The following is a 9,506-nucleotide window of genomic DNA, read 5'->3' as shown; positions in this document are numbered from 1 at the left end:
AGCCACTCCTCGGAAGGAAGGTTGGGCAATCCTACTTCCGTAGTGATACTGCCTCGGAAGCCCAAGGAGGGGTCGCTATGAGTTGGGGCCGACTCAACGGCAAATAACAACAACAACAACAACTATAATGAGGTCAATTGGACCTCGTGGTGGTAGGAGCCAATTGGCAGCACTTAATCCACAAAAGAGGAGCTTTGGTAGCATAGTGCCTGAGGCACTTGACTGCAAACCAGAATGCTGGTGGTTCAAACCCACCAGCCACTCCCTGGAAGGAAGGTTGGGCAATCTACTTCTGTAGTGATAATGCCTCGGCAACCCAAGGAGGGGTCGCTATGAGTCGGGTCTGACTCAACAGCACATAACAACAACAACAATCCACAAAGGTGGGTGTGGTTATTGTAGTGGACAGCAGAATCAAAGCAATAATCAGAAAAGGCTGACTTGTATGGACTTATGGCTTTGAAACTTAGGTACAGTGTCCCTAGGAGTGAAGTGGATAGAAAATTTACTAAATATTTACTTCATCTGTACAAGTAGAAGAATTATAGGTCAAGTGAACAGCAGTCTAACTTCAATTGCCAGAATACAGAGTCATGGTTCCTCAATAAATTTCCAGACTTGAGCTGGCTTACAGACTCGAAGCCCCTTGAATAAAGGGGAGGCCAGGTCCCCCTGAGGAAGGACCTCACTACACTTCCAAAAATTAATACTGTTCATCTTTCTCCTAGCCTTCCCCAAAGGGATCTATGGCCTTTTTTGAGTGACTGTTCATTGAAGATAAACAAATAGTCAGATTTTCTGGGGATTACTGGACACTGGCTCTGAATTGACACTAATTCTAGGAGACTCAAAACATCACTGTGGTCCACTAGTCAGAGTAGGGCACACAGAGGTCAAGTAATTGGTAGGAAAAGCCAAGTGGAAGCCATTAAACTGCCCTTACTTGGGAAAATAGTAAACCAAAGGCAATATTGCATTCCTGGAGGGATTGCAGAGATTAGTGCCACAATCAAGGACTTGAAATATGCAGGGGTGGTGATTTCCACCACATTACCATTTAGCTCATCTACTTGGCTTATGCAAAAAATGGATGGATCTAGGAGAATGACAGTGGATTATCGTAAACTTAACCACGTGGTGACTCCAATCACAGCTGCTGTTCCAGATGTGGTTCATTGTTTGAGCAAATACATCTTCTCATACCTGGGATGCAGCTATTGATCTGGGCAATGCCTTTTCTCAGTTCTGATTTCCAAGGATCTTCAGCTGGCAAGGCCAGTAATAAACTTTCATGGTACTATCCAGGAGGTATGTCAACTTTCCAGCACTATGTCATAGTTTAATCCACAGGGACCTTGATTGCCTTTCTCTTCCACAAGATGTCACACTGGTCTATTACACTGATGACATTTTGACGATTGGACCTAGAAAGAAGGTATCTGTTTTGGCCCTCTAGTGCCACTCTAACAGAAAATACCACAGGTGGATGACTTTAACAAACAGGGATTTATTTTGTTACAGTTTAGGAGGCCAGAAGTCTGAGTTTGAAGTGCTGGCTCTAGGGGCTGGGTGAAGGGCCCTTGACCTTGGTCTTCAGTTTTGCCTCTTTTTCCCAGCCAACTGGAGCTGGAGGTGTCTCTTAACTCAAGCAGCTGCTGGCTGCTGAGGCTGACAACCCCAAAATCGACAAGTCAAATGGCACAGTCCTATGATTGTCAAGCAACATGGCAGGCCACTAGTTCAAGTCCAGAAACAGTCCCAGAATTGGCAGGCAACATGGCAGGCTGCTGAATGAAGACTTGGCTACATGGAAGTTCCAAGCACCAAAAACCTCAGAAGTCTTTCTCAGAGCTTCTTCTTATATACTGGAAGCTGACCACATCCCTAAGGCAGCTACTCAGTTGCTCACAGGAGATTTCGCCATGGAGTTGATTACCAATCTCGTCATGTGGAATCACATCTAACTTCCAGTCACTCAAAACCAGGCCCAGCTAAGTTGACACATAAGCTTAACTAACACAGTACCAGTGACTCTAGAATTATTGGTAAGACATTTGCATACTAGAGGATGGAAAATAAACCTGCAAAATTTCAAGTGCCTTCCACATCAGTGAAATATCTAGGGATCCAGTGGTGTGGGGCATGTAGAAATATTCCTAATAAAGTGAAGAATAAGTTATTGCATCTGGCCCCTCCTAAAACTGAAAAGGAGATGTTGTGCCTCGTGGGCTTCTTTGGACTTCAGAGGCAACATATCCTTCATTTGAGTGTGCTACTCCAGCTTATTTATCTAGTGACTTGAAAAGTTGCTAGTTTTCAGTGGGGCCCAGAACAAGAGAAGGCTTTCCAATAGGTTCAGTCTGCCATACAAGCTGCTCTGCCACTGGGCCATATGATCTAGCTAATCCAATGGACTTGAAGTGTCAGTGTCAGATAGAGTTGCTGTGTGGAGTCTGTGGTAGGTCCCTGTTAGTGAATCACAGCACAGACTCTTAAGATTTTGGAGCAAAGGCCTGCAGATAACTACTCTCCTTTTGAGAAACAGCTTTTGGCTTGTTACTTGGCCTTAGTAGAGACTAAATGCCTAACCATGAGCCACCAAGTCACTATGTGGCCTGAGCTGACCATCATGACTGAGTGTTGTCTGACTCACAGAGTCATAAAGTTGGATGTGTACAAGAGCACTCCATCATCAAATGCAAGTGGTATATAAGAGATCAGGCTCAATTAGGACCTAAAGACACAAGTAATTTGCATGAAGAAGTGGCCCCATTGCCTACGGTTTCCACCCCAGTCATATTACCTTCCCTTTCCCAGTCTGCATGTATGGCCTCATGGGGAGATCCTTATGATCAGTTGACTGAGAAAGAGAAAACTCATGCTTGGTTTACAGATGGTTCTGCATGATATGCAGGCACCACTAGAAAGTAGATAGCAACAGCACTGTAGCTCCTTTCTGGAAGCTCCCTGAAGGACAGTGGTAAAGGGAAATCTTCCAATGGGCGGCCCTTCAAGCAGTGCATCTGGTTGTTCACTTTGCTTGGAAGGAGAGATGGCCAGATGTGTAATTGTGTGCTGATTCATGGGCTGAGGCTGAAAATTTGGCTGGATAGTCAGGCACTTGGAAGGAACATGATTGGAAAATTGGTGACAGAGTTATGAGGATAGACTACTGTGAATGGGCCAAATAAATGAATATATTTGTGTCTCATGTGAATGCTCACCAAAAGGTGACCTTGGCAGAGGAAGATTTTAACAGTCAAATGGATAGGATGGCAAATTCTGTGGAAACCAATCATCCTCTTTCCCCAGGCATTCCTATCATTGACTAATAGGCTCATGAACAAGTGGCCATTGTGGCAGGGATGGAGGTTATGCATAAGCTCAGCAACATGGACTTCTACTTACCAAGACTGACTTTACTATAGCCACTGCTAAGTGCCCAATCTGCCAGCTTCAGAGACCAACACTGAGTCTGTGATATGTAACCTTTCCTTGGGGTGATCACCCAGCAACCTGGTGACAGGTTAATTACATTGGACCACTTCCATCGTGGAAAGGGCAGAGTTTTGTTCTTACTGTAATACACACTTACTCTGGATACAGACTTTCCTTCCCTGCACACAATGCTTCTGCCTAAACTACCATCAGTGGACATATATAATGCCTTATCAACCATCCTGGTATCCCACAGAGCATTGCCTCAGACTAAGAGACTCACTTCACATCAAATGAAATGCAGCAATGGGCCCATGTTCATGGAGTTCACTGTTCTTACCATGTTCCCCTTCATCCTAAAGCAGGGGCTTCATAGAACAATGGCATGCCTTTCCAGACACACAATGACAGCACCAGCTAGGGGACAATGTTATCCAGGAAGTTGTATATGCTCTAAGACAACATCCAACATATGGTCCTGACTCCCCAATAGCCAAGATGCACTGGCCCAGGAACCAAGGGATGGAGATGGGAGTAGCACCATTCACTATCACCCCTAGTGACTCACAAAATTTTTGCTTCCTGTCTCTGTGCTCTGTGGCTGAAGGTCTTAGTCCCAAAGGGATGAATACTCCCACTTGGAGACACAATACTGCTTCCATTGCACTGGAAGGTAACAATGTCTCCTGGCCATTTGAGGCTCCTTATGCCTCTGGATCAACAGGCAAAGAAGAGAGTTACTGCATTAGCTGGTGTGATTGATCCTGATTACCAACGGAAAATCAGATTGATATTACATAATGGAGGTGAGAGTATGTCTGGAATACAGGAGTTTCCTTAGGACATCTCCTAGTCCTACCATGCCCTGTGATTAAAGTCAATGGAATACTACAGCAACCCAGTTCTGATATGACTTCAAATGACCCAGACACTTCAGGAATGAAGGTTTGGTTCACCCTACCAGGCAAAGAACCCTGACCAGCTGAGGTGCATGCTGAGGGCAAAGGGAATATAGAATGGTGAAGGAAGAAGGTAAATACCAGCTATGAACGTGTGACTGTTACAGAAATGGGGATGGTGACTGTTATGAATATTTTCCCTTGTATGTTGTTGTTGTTATGTGCCGTCAAGTTGGCCCCGACTCATAGCGACCCCTCCTTGGGTTTCCGAGGCAGTATCACTACGGAAGTAGGATTGCCCAACCTTCCTTCCGAGGAGTGGCTGGTGGGTTTGAACCGCCAGCCTTCTGGTTAGCAGTCAAGTGCTTTAGCCACTATGCTATCAGAGCTCCTTCCCTTGTATATGTGCATCAAATGTATGTATTTTTTGTTTTCTTTAGTTATAAAATATAAGATGTAAACAGGGTTAATGTGTTTTCAGTTGTATGCATTGAAGTTGTCAAGAATTTCATTTTACTTGGATTCCAAATAGTCACCCATGGTAGCAATAGTCAAGAAATCAAACAACCTATTACACTGGCAAATGTGCTCCAAAAGATCTCCTTAAAGTGTTAAAAAAGCAAAGATTTCACTCTGAGAACTAAGGGGCAGCTGACCTAAGCCATAGTATCTTCAATTATCTCATACACATGGAAAAGTTGGACAGTAAATAAGGAAGACCGAAGGACAATTGGTGACTTGGAATTATGGTGTTTGTGAAGAATATTGAATATACCGTGGATTGCTAGAGGAGCAAACAAATCTGTCTTGGAAGAAGTACAGCCAGAATTCTTGGAAGGGAGGATGGATGGTGAGGCTTAGTCTCACTTACTTTGGACATGCTATCAGGAGGGACCAGTTCCTGGAGAAGGACATCATGTTGGTAAAGTAGAGGGTCAGCAAAAAAGAAGACCCTCACTAGGTGGATGGACACAGTGACTGCACCAATGGGCTCAAACATTTCAACGAGTGAGATGATGGTGAAGGATTGGGCACTTAAATAAAGTTTCATTTTGTTGTACACAGGATTGCTATGTACATCATATCAGAACTGACTCAATGGCACCTAACAAGAGTTTAACAATGAAGTTATAATACAACAACATTAAACAATTAGTTATAATTTTGTTAAACAATTAAAAGTTTAATGAGACCATTATACGATAAAAAATAGCACAAAAATATCAAATATCTGTACTATTTTGCATTCTCTTCACTTACATGATACTTTCTTTCTCATTTTTTAAAATTAATGTAAATGAGAAATCTTGGAGAAGGAGAACACATTTTAGTTTATTACTCATTACTCCCAGTGGAGTAAATACTGTATGAATGAACTCTAACTGGAATCACATTTGGCATTTTCATAATTTAAAAGCTGTCTTTGATGATTATAATTCAAAGTTTCATGTCTACCTAAGTGTCCCAGTTATTTGCCTTGAAGATTTTGGTGCAGCCTAAAACGTAAGTAAATATAAGTCAAGTAAAAGTGTTGTTGCCAGTTGCTGTCAAGTTGGCTCTGGCTCATGGTGACCCTAAGTGAGCAGAGTAGAATGACATGCTAAAGAGTTTTCAAGTCTGTGACTTTTTGGAAACAAATTTCCAGTCTTTTCTTCCAAGGCCCCTCTGGGTGGGTTTGAACTTCCAACCTATCAGCTAATAGTTGAATGTTTAACCATTTGTGTCACCAGGGACTCTTAATTCTTGTGTTGTTGTTGCTAGGTACCATCAAGTTGGTTTTTTTTTTCCCCTCCTCCCTGTGGCTACCCCCTTCCTGTGCCTCATCCATGCATTCCTTTCTGTCCAGCCTTCCCTCTATGTGAATGCTACCCCTCCAGTGTGTCATGGCTACCTAATCCAGGGGGTGCATCTCCCTAGAGCAGGTGGGTACATCAACCTGGGGTAGGTGTTCTGTATGTGGGTCTTTCTACTGTTGGGCTGAGAGCCAATGCATGTAAGTGAGTCCATTTCCAGACTTGAAGGGTAACTCGGGACCATAGTTTTGAGGATTCCACCAGTCTCTATCCAACCAGTAATTCTGCCATCAAGTTGATTTTGACTCACAGTGACACTGTATGATTAAGAATTACCCCCATAGGGTTTCCTAGGCTGTAATCTTTCTGGGAGCAGATCACCAGGTCTTTCTTCTGCAGAGCCATGGGTGAGTTTGCACTACTAGACTTCAGATTAGCAGCCAAGTGCTTAACCATTTGCGCCTCCAGGGCTCCTTCTTCCTATGTTAGCTGTATAAAGATAAGCTATTAGCAACTAACCGTAAATGATTACCAAAACCAATTTTGTGTGTGCGTGTGTGTAAAACTCCTTAAAAAAATCCTTCAGCAGAAGCAAGCAATGTCCTGTATGCCAAACCTTACATTTTGAGAGTTTCAACATCATTCCCAGAAAATCACTCCAAGTTTCACAGAAGTTTGCCGGATAATGTGATTTTTGGGGTAGAAGGCAAAGCTCTTGGGGTGATGATACTTGCTATACTTGTATTCTATATTTTTCTTTCTCTCCTCTGTACTCTGACCTGTGATCTCAAACAGGGTCTTAATAGAGTCAAGCCCTGTGTATAGATCCTGTCTGTCTCTGGCTATCCAACTTTGTCAAATCACATCCATCTGGATTATCACACTTGATTTTTAGAACATCCCTGAGAGAAAATCAGGGCCTTCAGCATCACCCCATTTTACAGATGGAAAACATGATGTTTCTAAGGTTACATGGGTGGTCCACATTCATACAATTCCTCAGGTCTAAAGTGGTCCTCAAACACAGACCTGATTTTATACCCAGAAATTTTCCTGTGTATTATAAACTAAAATAAATAAAAAGATAAATGAATGACTGTCCAAAACCATTGAGATTCCAGTTTCTGTTTGTTTGCGTGTTTATTCTGTGTTGCCCTACATATACTCCAATATCCATTCATATCTTTTATCTCCCACCCCTTTACAAACTTTTCTATGATTCAGATTTTGGTTTTCTAAAGGTCTGAATGTTACATCCACTAGTCTCATGGAATACACTGCAAGTAATTCTACTTATATTTCAGTAAAGTTATGCAGCTTTCCCCAGGTAGGTTCTACTTGCTTAACTTTTAGCTGTGAAGGTGCCCATAGTACATCAGAAGACAAGTTTAATATCAATTCAAAGTGTAATTATTCTTTAGATATTCTTTGTCATTGTTAGGTGCCATGGAGTTGTCTCCAACTCTCAGCCACCTATGGACAGCAGAATGAAACACTGCCTGGTCCTCTGTCATCCTCACAGTCTTTGCTGTGCTTAAGCCCATCATTGCAGCCACTGTGTTAATCCATTTCATGAGGGTCTTCCCTATTTTACTGCCCCTCTACTTTACCAAGCATGATATCTTTCTCCAGGGAATTGTCCCTTATGACATGACCAGAGTAGGTGAGATGAAGTTTGGTCATTCTCACTTCCAAGGAGCAGGCTGTACTTCTTCAGGGACAGATTTGTTAGTACTTCTGGCAGTCCATGGTTATTTTCAGTATTCCTCACCAACACCACAATTCAAAGGCATTGACTTCTTTGGTCTTCCTTATTCATTGTCCAGCTTTCACATGCATATGAGGTAACTGAAAATACCATAGCTTGGGTCAGGGGCACCTTAGTATTCAAAGAGACATCTGCGCTTCTTAACACTTTAAAGTGACCTTTTGCAGCAGATTTGCCCAGTGCCATATGATGTGTGATTTCCTGACTACTGCTTGTCAACTGCAGATCCAAGTAAAATTAAATTCCTAACAACTTCAATCTTTTCTCTGTTTATCATGATTTGCTTATTGGTCCAGTTGTGAGGATTTTTGTTTTCTTTATGTTGAGGTGTAATCCATACGGAAGACTGGAGTCTTCGCTCTTCATCAGTAAGTGTTTCAAGTCATCGTCACACAAGCAAGGTGTGTCATCTGCATTTCGCAGATTAATTGTTCTTCCTTCAATCCTGATGAGGCATTCTTCATATAGTCCAGCATCTCTGATTAACGATATTCTGAATAAAGATATTCTTTAGAAGACACTACATAAGAAAGTATTCTGAACCAGGGAATATTATTCAATGGCAGCTTTTATTATCATTATCAATATCACATGGTACCAGTGCACTTAAATGCATACTTCAATTCATATCTCCTCCCTCACTGTGAAAAGACCCTTAATTGGAGAGAATCTTAGGGTCATTCCATCATGAAATGTTCTAATTTGGAGTATTTTAAGAAATAACTAGATTTATTCTGAGTTTTTTTCTGAGATGTCCCTTTCCAATATCTGGTTCATATATCTCACTAGAGATTCTACTGTAAATGGTAGAATATTTTCAGTATATAGCAAATATAACAAGAATAGCACCTCAATCATCAATCATATAAAAGGGTTAGTTCTTCATTTTTTTGTCTTAATCTGATTCTTGTATATTTTGAAACATGGATCAGCTGTTCACAACAGAGGATTAGTTATTGCTGTTTTTTGCTGTTCTAAGACCCCCAAATTTTATATTTATATAAATATATATATATTTGATTTTTGCTTTTTGGGAGCATAACGACTGTTCTGGTGGCATAGTAGTTAATGCATATTGGGCTGTTAACCCAAAGGTCGATGGTTCAAACCTACCAGCTGCTCTACAGAAGAAAGATGAGTTGGAATTCACTCAGTGGAAGTGGCTATGTGTATATCTATATCTATCTATTTATATGGTGTTGTTAGGTGGTGTCAAATATGTTCCAACTCGTAGTGATCCTATGTAAAACTGAACAAAACATTGCTCAGTCCTGCATGCCAGCCTCACAATTTTTGTTGTGCTTGAGCCCATTGTCGCAGCCACTTTGTCAATCCATCTTGTTGAGGGTCTTTGTTTTTCACTGACCCTCCACTTTACCAAGCATGATATCCTTCCCCAGGGATCAGTCCCTTCTGATAACATGACCATAGTATGAGAGATGAAGTCTGGCCATTCTCACTTCATATGTATCTATATACATACAAACACACATATGTATGTTCACATATATACTCACATGTATACACAAATATACACATGTATACACAAATACACACACACACACACACACATATATATATGTATGTATGTATATATGGGAGCTCTGG

Source organism: Orycteropus afer, unplaced genomic scaffold (genome assembly GCF_000298275.1).
Source record: "Orycteropus afer afer isolate SDZICR_OR568_19922 unplaced genomic scaffold, OryAfe1.0 scaffold00071, whole genome shotgun sequence".
Taxonomy (NCBI): domain Eukaryota; kingdom Metazoa; phylum Chordata; class Mammalia; order Tubulidentata; family Orycteropodidae; genus Orycteropus; species Orycteropus afer.
This window is presented reverse-complemented; position numbering follows the sequence as displayed.